The 21,361-nt window shown below is 44.1% G+C and overlaps 1 protein-coding gene across 6 annotated transcripts in view; it reads left to right on the top strand.

Annotated features, from left to right (window-relative positions):
• The window catches only part of C1QTNF7 (C1q and TNF related 7), a 57,192-nt gene that overhangs the window by 13,534 nt on the left and 22,297 nt on the right, over positions 1 to 21,361 (top strand). The window contains exon 1 of one of the 6 annotated variants that reach the window (XM_081021595.1): positions 2,894 to 2,915. The exons of the other annotated variants lie outside the window; for them this stretch is intronic. The gene's annotated coding sequence lies outside the window, so the exon portion shown is untranslated. Of the gene's footprint in view, positions 1 to 2,893; positions 2,916 to 21,361 lie in introns of those variants that run through there. 6 annotated transcript variants of the gene reach the window in all.

Genomic DNA, 21,361 nt, shown 5'->3' on the forward strand with positions numbered 1-21,361 from the left:
CAAGCGGTTTCTGTCGAAACCAGTGCGAAAATGGAGCAAAAAAGCTCTGTTTTAGCAGCAGTTTCAATGGCTTGCCACTGTTGGAGCAGCCAAGTGCTCCAACCAAAGGTGAAAGCTGTCTGTGTGTCCACACGTTGCTTGTGGATAGAACACTTAATCTTTGCTCTTGACTGGTAAGAGCAGACATAATGGATTATGAATAGAAACAGAAATGTGGGTAATTAATTGGCTCCAAAGGAGGTGAGATAGTCCAAAGATTTGCTCTGAGAATATCCTGAGAACAGGATAGGTCAGATGTAGCTATTCTAGACTACTCTTTGACTCTTAATGCTGTTTTTCAGAAGCTCTGCCCAGATGTTCAGCTGTGTAGGCAACTGAACACAGTAAGTTGAGGGGAAGGAAGGAAAGCAGGACTATTTCATAGTCTCTGCCGAGAGACCAGCTACCTTTGGCTCTCTGCAATAATCACCTGCTAGCAGCTGTTCCAGAAAGCTGCAAAGAAGCAAACAGGACTATTCTTTTACCTCTGCTGACAGATCAGCTGCCTTTGGTCCCTCATGGCAGCCATTCCAGCAGACTACCTGAACTGTTCCCATCCTGGGTGGTCATTACAAGAATGGTAATATTAACAACTGATGCCCAAGCTTGTTTTTTCCTCCCTCCCTCCCTGTGCCCTTTTCCTTATGTGTTGTGCCTGCAAAATAGACAGCGATCCTGTAGTAAGATACACACCTCCCTGTGTATGCAAGCAACTTTTTCAGTTTCTTTGTGAGTAGAGTGAATATTCTGCACTCAAGGTACCTTCTGTAATGAGTTGTTATTTACAAATGTGTACGTATGCAAGTTGAGCACAGGTTTTGCCACACTTGAATCAGCAGTCAGCCTACACACAAGCAAGTGAGGTGTCCCACAAGTGCCTGTGGCTTGGAGTAGCCACCAGCCATCAAAAGCCATTAGCTGTGATCACCCCCCATACTGAGCTCTGACTCAACAGAAATGGATATTTAAACATCCAGCCAAATTGCTGCAATGTCTGAAAATTTGTTACTGTGCTAGTTCAGTGGCCAAAATCCCCCGCACTGTGAAATTATTTGATAAAAATGCTTATGTAACCAATTGCAAGAGTGGTCTGCTAGAAAATAAACATTTATGCAAGAAGGCTGCTATATTAATGAAGAATAGGCATGGTTTTAAAAGAAAGCATAAATTTATTTTAAGTGCATGTCTGTGGGGTCCTTGTGATCTGAACAAGACCTGGAAGAGTCCCAGGGCAAGAAATCCTTCCTCTGTTCGCTTTCTCAGCATTCCCTACATCTTAACCACCTGTTATTTATAGCAGAGCCACATATGGGTAAAATGGGAGACATAGCAGCTGTCAAGCAACAGACCTCCAAGTGTCCCTATTTTCCAGGGACAGTCCCGGATTTACATAAGCTGTCCCCATTTCTAATTGGATCCTGGAATGTCCTGCTTTTCCTTAGGATGTGCCTGCTTTCATCAGAGAAATGTTGGAGGGTTCTGGCGTGTGTGTTTCAGAGCTCATCAACACATCCATTTCCCCTACCACTTTCCCTCAGGGAAACCCAATCTTTAGTGCTGAATCGGCACAAACTGCAACTGAGTTTCCCGCAGATTGCTGTTTGTTCCACTTCACAGCTAAAGAGCAGGTTTTCCAGGTGAAAGTAGTGGAGCAAATGCTAAACCACTCCAACTCGTGCCTAGATATTGTGGGACAAGCAGGAAACTGCTTGTACCCGTGCTTTCTAGGAACCGGACAAGCAGAAGTGTGGAAAAGCAGGCTTCTGTACATGGACTGGGATCAGTGGTGTAGCATGGATTGCCGGTGCCCAGGGGAGGGAGGGAGATGAAGTACGTATTCACATTCAACTGCCTAACAGTGTCCATGACACCCAGGAGATGGCAGCCACAGAGGTAATAAAAACGAGTTGTTTCATTGTCTGGAGAGGTCACTTCCTGGTTCGCATGGAGAAGCCCATCAACAGAGGTGCACAGCTGTATTGAGGCAGCACCGGGTGTTGAAATTTTGCGCCCCTAGCAATTTTTCACCTAGGGCAACTGCCCCTATGGGCCCCTACATGATCTGCCACTGACTAGGATCCACATGTGCACATGGTTGCTGTGCCCCAGCACACTTTTTTCTTCTTTGCTGTATTTGAGAGATCGGGGACGCGGTAGGGGCCATTTGGAGGTCTAGTGCACCTCACTGGAGCCTGAACTGGGGTCCAAAAGGTCTACGGTCTGTGTGCCCTGGTGCTTGTCTAGTGATGCCTCAAGTCCCCTGAGCCTGTTGTGCCACTTCCCACATGGGTCAAGCCCTTGTTGCTCCTTCCTCTATATCAGGCTTCCTCAACCTCGGCCCTCCAGATGTTTTGGGACTACAATTCCCATCAACCCTGACCGCTGGTCCTGCTAGCTAGGGATCATGGGAGTTGTAGTCCCAAAACATCTGGAGGACCGAGGTTGAGGAAGCCTGCTCTGTATGATTCTGTGGCATTGGACAGGTGAAGAGCCCCATCCAAGGCAGGCACAGATGTCTCTGGTACCCTGAGGCATGCCTGCAAGTCGGGAGCCTAGTTCAGAATCTATCCAGGAAACCTGAATTAATGGCCATGTGGTTTGTCTAACTTTCCCAGAGGAATTCTGAATTAGGCTGGGTGAGTTTGCCTATCTCTGAATGCTTTATATTGTTGGTGGCTTCCTCTTTGGGACTGTGCCGTGACACACTTTGCACACGCTATTCCTACCGGAGTAAAAGTCTTTAGTTGACTCGCAACCCTTCACGGCGGGGCAATGAAATGAGATGCCGCTATACTCCGGGCCCTGGGCTTTATCTTCTGAGTGGTGCAGAGAACCCTTCCTATGTATCTCTTTGAGAGTTTTGCATGGCAGAGCAGGTAAGTTCTACAAACCACACTGCCGTTTTTGTGCTGCAGTTGCTTGTCCTTGTGCTATTGCTCAGCTATGCATTCAGCCAGAAGATAATGTAATTTTTTGGGTAAAAGGGAGTGGGGGTGGTGAAGTTGGGAGATTCTCCTTCTTTCCCATCAGACCAAAGCCGCAGTGAAATCTTTCCTCTGCATACATTTCCAGGGCACATAGTCCGCTTTGAGTTCTTCTGCTGTCAGGGTGGACAACTGATAAACTATGTGAGAACTTTGTAAGGGGGAAACCAGGAAATTACTTATCAAGCTCCAGCTTTGCAGAGGTTCTGGTGCCAACGTTTGGGGTGGGGAAGGGGGGAAGGCTCGACCAAACGCACAACATCTGCACACATTATAATCTTGAGGCTCCAGCTGTTCAGAACTCTTTCAAGCCATGTAAGTGAGGAAAAAACTTTATTTCTCTGAGGCGAATTGTCATTATTCTCTTGGCTCCTGAAAGCTCTCAGAGAAACCAGATTCCAAATAGGTTTGCTAATACCAGCTCCGGTTTTAACTGGCTTTCTTACACAGCAACACACACCCGTGGGCATGATAAACAGCATACTGTTTTGCTTGTAAATGTAATGATACGCTAGCCTATTCTCTAGGCAGCATTTTCTTCCTTTGCTCTTAAATTATAGAAATCTCTGCATTTGTGGCTTCAGGAAAAGGATATCTGATTTAATTTTTAATTTTTTTTGTCTTTCCAGTGCACACAGCACAATTTATTTTCAGAGTAAAGTGTGCTGTTGATAAACTGCGGAAATAAGCATGGTTATTACAAAGCTGCTTTTCTTGAGATTGTAGCTTGTGATTTGAGACAGATGAAACATTTTAAGAGACATAGGGCAGTTTGCTGGAATCATTGCTGCCCTTAATACAAATTACATCTGTTTCTGTTCTGCTATGGGCTCCTGTCAAATGACTGGTTTTGCAGTTTCTGGTATGATTCAGTCAAATGGGAGACAATAGCTGATTCAACCATTGTTTATATGGCTGCAGTAGGTGTCTACTGGTGAGTGTCTATGACATCACTAGATATCTTCCTTGAGAAGTTTAGGAACAAACATGTTTGAAGTGTTTGTATATGGTCATTAGTAGCTATTGGAAGGTATGGCCCATTTCAGTAGCCAATCAGTTTTCTCCAAAATTTAACTAAGCAAGATTTCAATGATTTAACCTGTTTCAAACTCAGTGAAGTCTGTGGAGCTGGCTTGAGAGCAGTACATGTGAAAAGGATCTAGGAGTCTTGGTTGACCACAAACTTGACATGAGCCAACAGTGTGACGTGGCAGCTAAAAAAGCCAATGCAATTCTGGGCTGCATCAATAGGAGTGTAGCTTCTAGATCAAGGGAAGTAATAGTTCCACTGTATTCTGCTCTGGTCAGACCTCACCTGGAGTACTGTGTCCAGTTCTGGGCACCACAGTTCAAGAAGGACACTGACAAACTGGAACATGTCCAGAGGAGGGCAACCAAAATGGTCAAAGGCCTGGAAATGATGTCTTATGAGGAACGGCTAAGGGAGCTGGGCATGTTTAGCCTGGAGAAGAGGAGGTTAAGGGGTGATATGATAGCCATGTTCAAATATATAAAAGGCTGTCACATAGAGGAGGGAGAAAGGTTGTTTTCTGCTGCTCCAGAGAAGTGGACACGGAGCAATGGATCCAAACTACAAGAAAGAAGATTCCACCTAAACATTAGGAAGAACTTCCTGACAGTAAGAGCTGTTTGACAGTGGAATTTGCTGCCAAGGAGTGTGGTGGAGTCTCCTTCTTTGGAAGTCTTTAAGCAGAGGCTTGACAACCATATGTCAGGAGTGCTCTGATGGTGTTTCCTCCTTGGCAGGGGGTTGGACTCAATGGCCCTTGTGGTCTCTTCCAACTCTATGATTCTATGATTCTATGATTCTATGAGCTAGAATGCAGTGAGATGCCCAAACCATGATGCTGATCCTGATGATGGGACGCAACTTTAGAATTGCCCCCTTCTGCTTCCCATTCCAACTTCCAGCATCTCATCTCAAGAATAGAGCCAGACCCAGGGGCAGCTGCTCTTTGTGGATCTGGAGGCAACAAGCACGTCTTGGGGGGGAAGGCTACAAGTTTCATCAGTATCCAGAGCAGATCATTACTAAAATGTAAAGCACTGGGCTTCTAGTCTCTGCTTTTTAAAGCTAACCCTATTCCCACCACCCAATTTGAGCTGCTTAATTTCACTTACTTTTTATCTCTTTGCTAGTAATGAGTTTTCACAGCTTCCTCACCCGGGCAGTGCCATCCTTTGCATGCTAACTCACAAGTAGGGCCCACTAACTTCAATGTGACTTTCTTTGTGGTAAACGCACACAGGAGAGCAGCCATGGCTTGCTCATTCATGGATTTGTGCCCTACGCCACCCACTGCATAATCTGCATGCCTTCCTCTCCCTTTTCTGTTGGAGAACTCTCTACTGAAGCAGACTGCACCAAGCTCCAGAAGGATGTCTCTAAGCTAGGCCAAACCCTTTCCGTTCACCACTTTCTCAGTTGGGAGATATCCTTCTTCTGGAGCCTGACACAGTCAACCTGGTCAACTGGTTCTTCACAGGACCAAGAGAAAGGAGAGAAGTCCACAGGCCGAGGAACTGATGGACTAAACAAGGCTCTGGAAGAGTGGTCCCAAGAAGAGAGTGATCCAAGTTGTAAAGTAATACTTCTTATTTTACAAGTATCAGGCTGCCTGTGACTAACCAGGCTGCCTGTGACTATTGAATTTGAATCAAGGCTTGGAAAGAGAACTTTCTCACAGTTTGTATTTTAAGGAAATAAAAACTTGCAAACATTTAAATATCTGCACTTTAATATTGTAATGGGTTTGGGGTTAGACGAAGTTGGTTTTGGGGGTCCTTGGACTGTGCGTAACAATCTTACTGCTCTTACCATCTTTATTATGGAAACACTCTTTAAGGACTGGAACCGGAAATTTTGCTGAAATTTATCCAGATATGTGAAATATACAAATAAAATGGAAAAGGATACTACACAAAAATAAGATTAATTGGGAAAACTTGATGAACCAAATGCAGACAGGCACTTTTCAGTTATCAAACAGTATTCACCACCATTAAAGTATTTGTGAGAACTGACTAAGTTACCTATGGGCAATAGACTCTGATGATGATTTTTTTGGTGGTATGCTATTTGTAAGCGGATTCATCTTGCAGTTTGATAGCTAAAAAGTATGTGTCTATATTTGGCTTGCAGGTTTGTAGTTACCATTTTATTATTGTGTACATAGTACTTTTCCCATTTTATTTATATATTTTACATCTCTGGATGAATTTTAGTACAATTTATAGTGACTGTCTTGACCTTTTAGAAATTGATTTTTGTTGTTGTGAGCAGTCTGCACACTTCTTTTTAATCTGGCATTTTTATTATGGAGCTTGAGCATTCATGAGGATGACGTTTTGTGTAGCAAAATACGCTTCTAGGCTCTGGGCCTCTGGCTGGAGAGGGGGCTCCTGAGAGTACCCAGAGTGTGCTAATGGGGCTAATTGCTACCGCAGCAGAGTGGATGGAATTTCCATCTGGAAAATGGAGCTGGGGGTTCTTAATTTCCCAAGTGTTTCCATCCTAATCCAAATTAAACCTCTTTGTCCACAGCTGCTTTTAATCAAATTTAAAAAGAAGGGAGATCCAAACTTGGCTCTCCAAAGTCTCTTCTAGTTTGATCTTCATTCAGTTACACACAGAGACACAGACACACACCGTTTATAATATAAGGATGAAAATAAAACTGACTTATTTTACAGGATTCTTCCATGATTATTGAAATGGTACAGTGGTACCTCGCAAGACGAATGCCTCGCAAGACGGAAAACTCGCAAAACGAAAGGGTTTTTGGTTTTTTGAGTTGCTTCGCAAGACGATTTTCCCTATGGGCTTGCTTCGCAAGATGGAAACGTCTTGCAAGTTTGTTTCCTTTTTCTTAAAACCGTTAATAGAGTTGCGACTTGACTTCGAGGAGCAACTCATAGCACGCGGTGTGGTAGCCTTTTTTGAGGTTTTTGAAGACTTTGGTGATTTTTGAAGCTTTTCCAAAACTTTCCCGACACCGTGCTTCGCAAGACGAAAAAAATCGCAAGACGACAAAACTCGCAGAACGAATTAATTTCGTCTTGCGAGGCACCACTGTACTAGATTGGCAGGAGCTGGGACAGAGCAACAGGAGCTCATCCCTTCGTGGGGATTTGAACCGCCAACCTTCCGATCGGCAAGCCCAAGAGGCTCAGGGGTTTAGACCACAGCACCACTCGCATCCCTGCATATATTATACATAAGAACATAAGACGATTTTTGAAGCTTTTCCAAAGCTTTTCCGACACCATGCTTCGCAAGACGAAAAAAACCGCAAGACGAAAAATAATAATAATAATAATAATTTATTATTTATACCCCGCCCATCTGGCTGGGTTTCCCCAGCCACTCTGGGCGGCTTCCAAAAGAATATTAAAATACTATGTTACATCAAACATTAAAAGCTTCCCTAAACAGGGCTGCCTTCAGATGTCTTCTAAAAGTCTGGTAGTTGTTGTTCTCTTTGACATCTGGTGGGAGGGCGTTCCACAGGGAGGGCGCCACTACCGAGAAGGCCCTCTGCCTGGTTCCCTGTAACTTGGCTTCTCGCAGTGAGGGAACCGCCAGAAGGCCCTCGGTGCTGGACCTCAGTGTCCGGGTAGAACGATGGAGGTGGAGACGCTCCTTCAGGTATACTGGACCGAGGCCGTTTAGGGCTTTAAAGGTCAGCACCAACACTTTGAATTGTGCTCGGAAACGTACTGGGAGCCAATGTAGGTCTTTCAAGACCGGTGTTATATGGTCTCGGCGGCCGCTCCCAGTCACCAGTCTGGCTGCTGCATTCTGGATTAGTTGTAGTTTCCGGGTCACCTTCAAAGGTAGCCCCACGTAGAGCGCATTGCAGTAGTCCAAGCGGGAGATAACCAGAGCATGCACCACTCTGGCGAGGCAGTCCGCGGGCAGATAGGGTCTCAGGCTACGTACCAGATGGAGCTGGTACACAGCTGCCCTGGACACGGATTTAACCTGTGCCTCCATGGACAGCTGTGAGTCCAAAATGACTCCCAGGCTGCGCACCTGGTCCTTCAGGGGCACGGTTACCCCATTCAGGACCAGGGAATCCCCCACACCTGCCCGCCTCCTGTCCCCCAGAAACAGTAGTTCTGTCTTGTCAGGATTCAATCTCAATCTGTTTGCCGCCATCCATCCTCCAACCGCCTCCAGACACTCACACAGGACTGTCACCGCCTTCACTGGTTCTGATTTGAAAGAAAGGTAGAGCTGGGTATCATCTGCATACTGATGAACACCCAGCCCAAACCCCCTGATGATCTCTCCCAGCGGCTGCATGTAGATGTTGAAAAGCATGGGGGAGAGGACAGAACCCTGAGGCACCCCACAAGTGAGAGCCCAGGGGTCTGAACACTCATCCCCCACCACCACTTTCTGAACACGGCCCAGGAGGAAGGAGCGGAACCACTGTATGACAGTGCCCCCAGCTCCCAGCCCCTCAAGACGGTCCAGAAGGATGTTATGGTCGATGGTATCAAACGCCGCTGAGAGATCCAGCAGAACTAGGAAACAGCTCTCACCTTTGTCCCTAGCCCGCCGGAGATCATCAACCAGAACCGCCGGAGATCATCAACTCACAGAACGAATTAATTTCGTCTTGCGAGGCACCACTGTATAAGCAAAGAACTTTGAACACTCAGAAGTACTATAGAAGTGTTTGGTATGGAATATTATCTCAATAAGCAAAAACATGTACTTTGGTGTTCAGGGTAAAGTATTTTCAGTAGGTCCATAGATCCTTTCATCCTATATAATAAAGCTTTCTGAACCTTTTATTCCTTATCTGTTTGATCCAACAGATGTCCCTTGGTCCACAGATGGTTAGCCTATTTAATTTTCTCTGTAATCCTCAAATGCTCTGCTCAGTGCATTTTCTCTATGCAGGAATGTGCTGGTTTGTATCATATAGACTTCATATACTGAATGAAGAGCCCTTCTGACTGGTGAATGATGTCATTTCCTGGCTCCAAAGCTAATAAGCCACACATGTCATATTGTGTATTTGCGATGGTTAGTTTCTTCCTCTCGCTTAATGCGTGGTTTCCAACTGGCAGCCTTTGCACTGAAATGCTTCAATGCGGCTCAATTCTAGTTATGCAACCTATCAAATAGGATTTATTGCGTAAGGAAGTGTTTCGCTGGATATTAGTCCCCAAAAGCTATATTCAGTGAAGATCCTGAAATTGTATTGTTACAACCCATGCTCCACACCAAAAAGCCCACCAGAAGCTTGGTAATTATTCTGTTTTTGTTACATGCTTCAAAAAAAACCTCATGGCGGAGGCCTGCATTTAGCTTGGTGGATCACACGTGGTGCAGTTCTATTGGTAAAATCTCTCACTATAATATTTCTAGTACTCTTGTCATCACACTGAGCTACTAGGGGAGTGAAAGAGGCACATAGACTTAACTGATACTTGGAAGCCGGTCCTTCCGGGAATCTACCCCAGATGCTGAATAGGTCACCTTGGGAGGAAGAGGATAGGAAGGGGAGGCGCTGCGATGACCAGCCAAGGGGGAGGCTTTCCTCCCTCCCTCTCTTTCTTCCTGACACCAAGGAAGGCTTGAAAAAGGAGAAAGGGAAATTGGCAGGTGCTGAGGGAGTGATACCATTGGCCTTTGGGTGAGAAAGAGGGTGGTCCTTCAGAGAGAGAGTGACCCATTGGTGGGTTTGAAAGCTGGGGAAGAAAGAGCACATTGTGATCTGGAGGAAGGAATCTGAGGCAGACAATGAGGGAGAGCATGTCCTCCCTCAAAGAGGGCACTGGCTATATTGGACAGCCACAACACCCGACTGGTAGGTCCCTTGTTGCTGGGTTTAATCTGGCCACTGGGTGCTGTCTCAACGGATCGAGGGACCTATAAATACCTATGCACTTGACCCAGAGCTTCCTCTTTTGGCTCGTGCATTTGGAACACCCGCCCACCTCTCCCTATATTTAGGGCATTTTGCGATTGACTTTGCTATGTCGTCGTGTGTCATCTGTCGTAGGGACAGGGGCACGGCAGGATTTTTCCCCACTTGGCTGATTGGCTGTTGCCATTTGGGTTTTGCCTGCTGCGTAGCAAATCGTCACAACTTGTAAGGTTGCGGATAGGCTCTGGTTCAGGTGATAGGGATGGGAGAACGGTCTCGCCATCCCTATGTGAAGGGTATTCCATTAAAGGAATCCAGGGACTCAGCTTGGTTTGGTCAACCCCCGAGAGGGGGTTGTGCCTGTGTCTGAGTCCAGGGGAGCATCTGGGGAGTGGACATAGCCTGTACCCGGGCTTTCTACCTACCTCAGGTGTTCTCCCTTGGCTGACCTATGATAGAGCTCTGGGTCAGCGCTACCTGCAAGGGTGCAGGGAGCTAGTCAAACCAGAGCCTATGCAACCACTCACTTTCTGTAATCAATAAAGTTGTGGCCTAAATTCTGCCAAAATCCAAACTAAAATTTGAGTCAAATGTGTTTTTATTTAGGGGGGAGGTCTCTGGGTCTGAACACGCAAATATTGTGGCCAGGAAGAGACACAGAGGCTTGCCTTGCTGTCTGTGCTGAATCCAAAAATATGGCCTTGGCTTTGGGGGACACCAAAAGAAACCTAACCAGAGAGCATGTTCTGCTGGAGCATTATGCTGTGTGTTCAGCTCAGCCTATAAAAAGGTAAAGGGACCCCTGGACCATTAGGTCCAGTCGCGGACAACTCTGGGGTTGCAGCACTCATCTCGCTTTATTGGCCGAGGGAGCCAGCGTACAGCTTCCGGGTCACGTGGCCAGCAGGACTAAGCCGCTTCTGGCGAACCAGAGCAGCACACGAAAACGCCGTTTACCTTCCCGCTGGAGCGGTACCTATTTATCTACTTGCACTTTGACGTGCTTTTGAACTGCTAGGTGGGCAGGAGCAGGGACCGAGCAACGGGAGCTCACCCTGTCACGGGGATTCTGTTTGTAAATATAGCCATATATAACACCACCATCTCCAGTGACTTTCATTCTACTACAACCAGACCTGGGGTATGGCTGTGTCACCCCTGAAATATCTCACCACTAAGAAATCAGGATGCACATAAAAGTACATCTGGGGAATAGAAGTGTTCTAGGTTTGCAGGGGGGGACCCCCTAATCCCTAGAAATTAATCAATGGTATGTTTTTAGTTATTTGGAATATGAAGGGGGAAACACAAGCTGCAGAGGAATTCCTTTTTTTTTTTTTAAGATATTTATTAAAAGTTTAACAATTACAGAAAAAGAGAAAAAAAGAAAACAGTAAAAAATTACAATACATTACATCAAAAGAAAATAAAAACCAGATTAGAAAAGAAACAATGCAGCACAACAATAAAAACAAAAAAGCAAAAACATTTAAAAACAAAAAACATTTAAAAACACATCCAATATTCCTTATCTTTACCTTTCATTTACCTGTTTCATCGACCTCCTCGCACCTCCCTTTTTGTATTCTAGTTCAGTTAACTATTTCAGCAAATTCTTTCCATCTTTCTCAATTTTTGTTCTATAATTTATCTTAACGGTCTAACCTTTAATTTTTCCATTTTTACCCATTATCAATCAACTTTTACTTAAATCTTTATTACATTTCTGTTAAAACCATATAGCTTCATTCCAACATCCTTCTAACATTCATTAATTTTGCAATGTTTTTGTAAATATACTTTAAATTTTTTCCAATCTTCTTCCACCAACTCTTCTCCCTGGTCTCGGATTCTGCCAGTCATTTCCGCCAGTTCCATGTAGTCCATCAGCTTCATCTGCCATTCTTCCCTGGTAGGTAGATCTTGTGTCTTCCAGTGCTTTGCAATGAGTATTCTTGCTGCTGTTGTGGCATACATAAAGAAAGTTCTATCCTTCTTTGACACCAATTGGCTGACCATGCCCAGGAGAAAGGCCTCTGGTTTCTTCAGGAAGGTATATTTAAATACCTTTTTCATTTCATTATAAATCATCTCCCAGAATGCCTTAATCTTTGGGCATGTCCACCAAAGGTGAAAGAATGTACCTTCAGTTTCATTACATTTCCACCATTTGTTATCGGGCAAATGATAAATTTTTGCAAGCTTGACTGGTGTTATGTACCACCTATAAATCATTTTCATTAAATTCTCTTTTAAGGCATTACATGCCGTAAACTTCATGCCAGTGGTCCATAACTGTTCCCAGTCAGCCATTATGATATTATGTCCAACATCTTGTGCCCATTTAATCCTAGCAGATTTCACCATTTCATCTTGTGTATTCCATTTCAACAACAAGTTATACATTCTTGACAAATTCTTAACTTTAGGGTCTAACAATTCTGTTTCCAGTTTTGATTTTTCCACCTGGAAGCCTAATTTTTTATCCAAATTATATGCCTCCATTATTTGATAATAGTGGAGCCAATCTCGTACTCTATTTTTTAGTTTTTCAAAACTCTGCAATTTTAATCTGTCTCCCTCTTGTTCCAGGATTTCCCAATACTTCGGCCATTTGGCCTCCATATTAAGTTTTTTCTGTGCCTTTGCTTCCATTGGTGACAACCATCTTGGGGTTTTATTTTCTAACAAATTCTTTTATCTTATCCAGACATTAAACAATGCTTTTCTGACAATATGGTTTTTAAACGCTTTGTGTGCTTTAACCTTATCATACCACAGGTATGCATGCCAACCAAATACCTTCCAAGTCCAGCACATCCGTGTTTTCAAGAAGCATCCATTCTCTCAGCCAGCAAAATGCGGCTGATTCATAATAAAGTTTAAGGTCTGGCAGGGCAAATCCACCTCTTTCTTTAGCATCTGTTAATATCTTAAATTTTATTCGAGGTTTCTTGCCCTGCCAGATAAATCTGGAGATATCTCTCTGCCACTTCTTGAAACAGTCCATTTTATCCAAAATTTGCAAAGTTTGAAACAGAGGAATTCCTGGGCTAGCCTGTGCAAAACGACCTGGCCATTAAGAAACAATACAGGGCCATTGAGGGCCATTGGCAATGCAAGAGAACTGGCCTTCCCCCTGCCCTGAGGTGTGAACAGAGACAGCAGATTTGGAAGGCTGCCAGGGTAACTGGGTGTGAGGTGACAGGAAAAGTGAGTCTTTAGCAATGTGTGCTGGGAAGAAGGCCAAAAATAATAATGACTGGGATCCATCTTGGGCAGGATGGCTGAAGGCAAGCTGGGAAAGATGACTTAGACTCCAATGTTGCACTGCTCTCGGGAATAAGACCTTCTTGATATTACCATGCTGCAAGATCTGGACTGCCTCCATCTAAATTCAGGTGTAAATATGTGAATAAATCATATTTATTTATATGGATCTGCCCTTGATCTTTCTGCCTTTCACATGCATATGCATCCTGAGGGCAGCAGAAAAACAATGGAAGTTATCTCAATGCAAAAATACATATATGTCTTTGTTTTAGACATCCCTTGTTTTTACCCACAAGATTTTGGAATGGTTGTGATTGGTCAGCCAAATCTAGTAGTCTCCCCTCCCCCACCTCTGCATACTTTCTTCTGCAGTAAATAAATGCAGATTTAATTTGGTTCCCTAAAGGATAATTCAAGACAGGAATTCATCCTGCCACATGACATGTATGTTATTGAAGCATTTGTCTGCTAGGACAGCGTTTTGTTTTTGAACAGATGCTGTTTAATTGTAGCAAGAGGATGAATGCATTCAAGCACCAGGTGGAATTCCGCTACCAGACAGCAAAGGACAGCTGAAAGAAAGGAGCTCCAAAATAAATCCCCTATACAATGGAAAGATGTCATCATCCTCAGGTGTTGGCTGCCAAGCTTTTTTTTTTTTTTTTAGGTCAGTCTGTAGCCTAAAAGATGAAACTTCATTGCTTACGTAAATCACTAATAAGCAACAGGCCTTGAAGGGGCCGGCATCAAGTTTGCAGCTCCGCGTGAGGATGTAGCTTAAAAGGGCTGGCCAGGTGAGGAGGCATAAGTGGGGTGGCTCAGATTTATGACTTGATAAATGCCTGGAAAATTGGCTGAATAGTGATGGAGTGGGGTGATCTAGAAATTGCAGGCCCTTCACTCCCAAACGTCCCATTTTTTCCTCTCTCTCAAAGCCCTACCTCCTTTCCTTGTCCTCAACTCACCTACTGTCAGGATGCTGTCAGCGGCTCCCGGCTGGTTGCCCAGGAAAGTATAAAGACAAGGAAAAGTTTATTACAGTCCTTTTTTATTCCAATCTTTACAGAGAGAGGCTATAGAACCCAGCCTCTTGGATAATGGCATCGTCCTGAGTGAATCTCCACCCCCCCATCTCTCCCACTTCCTCATTCGTCTCCTCTACAGTTGCTGCTACGGGCCCTCTGTCTTTCAGCTCTTTGCTCTCCTACTTTTAAGGCTCACCGGGTTCTGGGAGATGGAGGGTCTGGAATGCTTTCTAAAGCCAACATGTCAGCTGGGTGTTGTTCCAGCTCTCCCATGATTTCCCAGCTTCTCCCCTCATCTGCCTCTGAGCTGCCACCTCTCTCAAACCTTCCTCTTCCTCCTCCCTGGAAGGGTCAGGATGGGGAGCCGGTCTCCACCATTCCTCCTCTGCCCAGTCCCTGACTCCTGCTGAGGCTGGGTGCTGAGGCTAGCCTCTGTCCTTGTGGGCAGCTGTGGTACTGTTGCCTTCTGCAGCCAGCAAAAGAAATATCGCTGGGAGAAATAATTGAGACTGGAAATATAATCTTGGGTCCCAAGATTCCCATACATGAGTGGAAGGAACTTCTGCTGGTGAACTCAGGGGTAGGATCACTGATTCCTCCCTCTCTGCACCTCCAGAAAGCCCTGTCACCCTGTGTTGCATGGTTCTCTGGAGAGATTTTAAGCCCTATATGTGCAGGTGCAACAGCAGAGCAGATTCAGCATTCCTCCTGACCACAAGTAGGAGTGCCATGGAAATTCTTATGCTATCCCCAGAGGCAGTTCGGATTCCTGCCACTACCTGCAGTTTCTTGTCAACATATGGAGACTTAATGGAGCCAAGTAAAATGAGGAGGAAGAGGGGGAAGACCTGATATTGTCTGTTAGACTTTGTAAAAGCTGCTGTGTTTGTGACTGGAATGCTGTCTGTATTGTGCTTTGCCATAGAACCAGGAGTGCCAACTTGAATAAAATATTGGGGGCACGCAGGTAAGCATCACCCTGCATAATCGATCACACGATGAATGGCAATGCCCATCAATTTTGGGGAGGCCTCTCAAATATTTTAGGGGGGGGGGACTGAAAACCCCTTAGCCTCCAGAAATTGGCTCCTACGCTCACAACATTTTCTACAGTCACTCTTCTGCGATAAACTATTTCTTTTCATACTTGGTATATTATTCTTCAGCGATGAGGTCAGTTGTACTGCAGTGCTTCAACATGTGTATTTCTTTTAAATGAAGGTTTCATTAAAAGCTAATTATGATCATTCCGATTACTGTGAATGTGGCAGGAAAATAAAAAAGGTATTGAGGGGTCTAAATGACCTCAACATGGTAAACTGTCATTTATACTGGTGCAGCTATATGATTATTGCTATTATTATTATTATTATTATTATTATTATTATTATTATTATATTTTACTGGTCTCCTCTCCCCCCCCCCCGCACTCCCAATCTGAGTAAGGAATATTAGAAAAAGAGAGACATTAAGGTACCGTGCTTTTGTTGCTTGAGGTATGGCAGTAACTAGTTATCCAATGTACCTCTGAGTATACTTGAGCAAATTCTTCAACTGCCTGCTATATAATTGAAACACCATGGTGCATCTGTAGCAGCGAAACCAGGCACCTTCACCTGCCCCAGATGTAACATAACATGTCTCTCCCATATTGGTCTCTACAGCCACAGCAGGTTCTGTAACTCTCCAATTGTTTGACTTTACATCTAGTGGTGCAAACTTCCATTGTCTTTCGAGACAGGCAGATAACAGTAATTGTCTGGAATCTCTTGCTTTCAGTCTGCTAAATTATATCTTGTGTGAGGATGTATAGACATAGGGACTGAACCACAATGGAAGCAGAATCCGATACAGTGTTTTATTGATAGCATGTTTTACTGATATGCATGTTTAGAGCTCTACAACAAAGCAAGCCCTGAGCAGGGCAACAAATTGATACTTCCTATTGTCCTGTAGTTTTCCCACAGGAAAAACCACTCTTTAGTGCTCAGCTGGAGCAAATGGGCAATTTGGGTTTCCTCTGGATTAGCATTTGCTCCCATTTAGCCCCAAAGAGCAGGTTCTCTTTGGTTTGTTGTCCTTAACCCTACAAGGGCTACTTTAACTACTGAAGGCAACAAACCTCTGAATATCAGCAGCTGGGAAATGAGGAAGGTTCTGTTGTGCTCAGGTCCCGCCTCCTGGCTTCTCACAAGCATCTGGTTGGCCACTGTGAGACTAGGAAGCTAGACCAGATACGCCACCAGCCTGATCCAGAAGGCTTTTCTTATGAAACTCTACTCACATTTTTAATATCAGACCTGGTGTTGATGAAACTCATAAACTCGCAACTTTTCGCTTAGTACCTAGATCTTATTTCACTTAGCTCTGATGTGGCAGATACTGTCTTCTTAAGACCACCTGGTCTAAAAATGGCTTTAAGGCTTTGGATCATTGGTCTTTGGTGGGTGGGTTGGGATCTACTCACTGATCTACAGAGAGCTGCTACAGCAGCACAACCACCGAACACTACAAATACATGGGGGGGGGGGGAAATGAAGAGAGTCCGCAGGTGCATGTTTGTGTTAAATATGGGTTCTGGGCCTGAAAAGGTGGAAGAGCAGTTGCTCTAGATTATATTTAATGTGGCAGTAGTGCAGCAGTTTTCTAAGCTTGGGAGCCCTGGGTTTTCTTTGCGTTCATGCTCAGTATTTTCTTTTCTGTTCATGTACAGAGGCAGATGACAATTTAGCTGGTTGCTGCCTAGGTTAGTTCCAGATACCACTTATTCTTCATAGCTGCCAAGGGCTTCTATGATCTCACTGAGGACATGAATGCTTTGAGAAGGCTCTCTTCAGCTTCCAAATGGAGCAGCTTCTGGGTAGCAGCCATGGGTTATTCCTATGCAACTCTTTCCTTAGCTGGCGTTGGCTTACAAAGAACTAATCGTTCAAATGATTGTTTCCATTCATTCACTTCCTCTTTATGCACACACATAACTCTTCAACTCAATAAGCTTTCAGGGGAACTTCACAGCTTCCACAGTTTATTCAGATTCCCCACCAAATTTGCCATAGGTTATGAGGTTTCTTCTTTTGCAATTTCCCCAGCCCAGCTCCCCCCTCTTTTACACACAGATTCCCTCTCTGCTGAAGGGGTATGGAAAGAGTGGGGAGAATACATTGCAGATATCAATATTGTGCAGCTTGAAGCAATTGGATGCATAAAAACCAACTCCTCTTGGGGAAAAAATTGTCCAGACCTATAAATATTATTCAAACCACAACTGCTTCAAAACGGGTACAAAAACAAATCAATGATACCTCCAAATAGTTCCATAAGACACGTGCTTGGCCTTAGTCACTTAATTCATTTCAGGGTGTGTCTCAGCTGCAGACCCTCCAAGTGTCCTTATTTTCCAGGGACATCCCTGATTTAGAGAAGCTGTCCCGGTTTCTGATTTGATCCTGGAATGTCCCGCTTTTCCTTAGGATGTTCCTATTTTCATTGGAGAAATGTCGGAGGGTATGGAGTTATACAACCCCCTGAGCCATCTGAAGGCAATCCTGTTTAATGTTTTATTACGTTTTCATATGTTTTGGAAGCTGCCCAGAGTGGCTGGGGCAATCCAGTAAGATGTGTGGGGTATAAAGAGTAAAATTATCATTATGGAATGGGATGTCCCTATTTTCATCGGGGAAACGTTGGAGGGTATGGAGCTGTAAAACAAGGCCAATGATCTCCATATGGTGTATGGCTAATACAATCGGAGTGAATGTAGTCTGAGCTGTGCCTTGGAACCATCCGCCTGCAGGCACACTGAGCACCCACTTTCTGCTGGTGACAAATCTGGGACTTCCGGGTCAGCGCCATTGGTGAATGGCGGAGTTCCTCCGACCGGAGGAATGGGCTCCGTGAAAACTGGGTCTTCCCGCCGCGGTGAAGGTGGGGACCCGCTAGAAATCCCAGGCGGAGGAAGCCTGGGAACGTGGGGTTCGGCAGGGCACCAGAAGCGCCCCCCTACTCGTGGGGAATCCCATCTAGGGGCTCCGGAGCGAAGTGGGGTGAGAAGCACGGTGCTACGAACTGACTGCTACTTTCACGGAGTGAAGCCGCACAGCCATTGACAGAGAGCGCTGACTTTTTCCTGTGGACAATTGGACTTAAAACAAGTACCCGTGAGTAGAAACGGAAAATTGGATCAAGAAATTGCTTTAATTTACACCACAAAGAACTCATAACCCACCTACTTTCAGCAGCCAGAAACACCATAACCAGACACGGGAGAGACCTGTCAGGAGTAAGCATGGACCAATGGTACCAAATAGTATGAGAAACAGCCCTACTAGAAAAATTAACTAATAAACTGAAACTGACACGGGGACAAACAGAAGAAGACACCTTCACCCCGGTATGGCTCCCCTTTATCACATACACAGCCCAACAGGACAATGACAATAATCCGCCAACAGCATACAAATCAGTATGGCTAACCTGATCCAAAACACCCACCCACCTCACTCACACACAAAAACAAAGATCACCACAGCCAATCACAAACAAACAACCACACCCTAGGCCAACCCCAACCTCTCTCACCACCAAAGGAACACAAGTGAACCACACAAGCACCCTGACACCAAACTCTACATACATTAAGCATAATAGAAACACCGCTACCCGACCCCACCCCATCCGTCTCCCCTCCCTCCATCCCCTTTCTTCTTTTTTTTTCTTTTTTTTCTTCTTCTCCCCCTAATGCCTCAACAAATGAAACGGATTTGTAAAAATGTTACATGGGGAAAAAAATACGAGGCATTACACTTACACTGTAAACAAGAAAACCCTTAATAAAATATTTTTTAAAAAAAGAAATTGCTTTAATTTGGTAACGAAGCGGGAAGGTGTAAACAGGAAGTCTGCCTTCTGTTTCTTTGTATATAGACTAAAGCAAAAATTTTGCAAGCTAAAGCCGGGAAGCTGTCAAAAAAGGACTAAATTTCCTTCATTTAGAACCACTGAAACCCCCCTTGGAAGCAGGAGAAAAGGGGGGGGGGACTCTGTTTAACCCTAGCAGGAGAGGGAGTGAAGAAGGATAAGTTTCCATCGTCTCTAACCTGGGAACGGGGTGTCAGAGACAGAAACTGTTGCTGAGGTCCATTGACGGTGAACGTAACACTTTGACAGATAGCTAATGAAGAGAAACAAGTTGATTCTAATGTTGCCTTTTGCATCTTAAAGAAACAAAATATCTGAAAAACGTCTGAAATATCTGAAAAATGGAATTAACTTTCCTTTGTCTTTAAAAAAAAAATGGCTACAAGTACATTGTCTCCTCTAGAGGGAGCTTGCTAAATTGTTGTTGCAGCATATTTGAGACCCAACATCTGTGAGATTAAGACTGTGGGAACAGACTTTTTCGACCTTGAACAAAGATGAGCTGGGAGAAAGACTGGTTGCTTGCTCTATGTAAGACAAATGCTTTGCTGGAACAGATGCATGAAAAGATGGACTTGATGAATGAGAAAATGGATTTGACTGTTGTGGTTAATAACATTGATACAGAAATCATCCAAGAACCAACCTATCAATCTGTACCAACTGGGCAAGTGCAGTTGACAATGGAGGAGGATGTGGCTGCACCTCAAATAGTACAAATGGAGAGACCCGAGGCCCTACAGGAGCATAAGCCACTGTTATTGAAGATTGAAGCTGGAGTGGACCAAGGGGAGTTTGGAGATGAGGAGACTTCTAGCTTTGGAGAGATTTTGAAATTTGATTTTAAATCCATTTTGGATTACATCGAGGACTGTGGGGAGTGGGAATGTGGGGAATGGGTGAGCTGGATGAAGGGTGATGGAGACAATTTTGGGTTGGAATCCCCCAGAGACCTACTCCTCAATGAGAAAGGAAAGAAACTAAGACAGAGACCAACAAGAGACAAGGAAAAGGGCAAGTACAAACAAGATGAAGAAGAATTGCAGAAGGGACATGGAAGAGATTTAAGGGCCTCGGACATAAGGCTTCCAGGTTGATGGACTAGACGGAATGGACAATAAGGACAATAAGGACTGACATGACCCGAGACCAGGAAGAAGAGACGCTGGATGATGATTGGAAGAGAATTTATAATGGAAACTTTTTTATTTTAGAATCAGCTAATGAATATTAGGGAAAATGTGGGAATGAAACTATACGACTCTAGCAGAAATGATATTAGGAGTTATGTATATTTGAAATTTAAGATTTAAGTTTTAAGGCACTTAGGGGTAAGATAAGGTTAAATAAATTAAGGTAATCTGAATAATAGAATATGGGGAAAGATGGTAAGGATTTGTTGAGTTAATTATTAGGTTAAATTGTCAAGACAAATTTTATAACAAGAATTGAGAAAGATGGAAAGAATTTGCTGAAATAATTACTAAACTAGAACACAAAAACGGAGGTGTGAGGAGGTCAATGAAACAAGCAAATGGAAATTATGGACATGTAATTTGGGATTTGTGTTTTTTTTTTCTCTTTTTTTCTTCTTTTTTTCTTATTGCTGTATTGTTATATTGGTTTTCACATTTTGTGCTTTTCTCTCCTTTTTTATTGTCTTCTTTTTCTTTTTTCTTTTTTTGTATTGTAGTGTTGTTTGCTATTTTTTATTTTTCTTGTAATTTTGAAATTATCAATAAATTTTTTTTATTTTTTTTTAAAAGACAAATCTGAGTGTGGTTTCTATTGGCCCAGCCATAGAACAAGCTCTCAGTTGTTAAATGGGGCTGTTATATCACAAATTAAGGCAGCACCCCTGTCAAGTGGGGCAAAGCTGTGCTCTAGCTAGGGAAGTGCACCCATTGGCCCCACTCTGGCAACGGTGCCTTGCTTTGCCTTGCTCTTTTCACCATCTGGGGCCGCGCCATGTGAAATGCTTGCATGAATATCTAACTCCCAATTTCTGCTTATGATACTTTGATGCCAGGTAGCATTGATCCAGCCATTGCCTGCCAAGCCACTTCTCTGAGGTGCTTGAATCTTATGCCTAGCCCCGCAAACTCATGTGCTAATAGTGTTCCTACTTTGACCGTTAAACTTGGAGGATGCAAGAATGTTGTGCTCTTAGAAGTGCCAGAATCATGAATCGCTTTGAAGAGTCTTGGACTTGTCA

This window comes from Podarcis pityusensis (genome assembly GCF_964106645.2).
Source record: "Podarcis pityusensis genome assembly, chromosome: 9".
In the NCBI taxonomy this organism is placed as follows: domain Eukaryota; kingdom Metazoa; phylum Chordata; class Lepidosauria; order Squamata; family Lacertidae; genus Podarcis; species Podarcis pityusensis.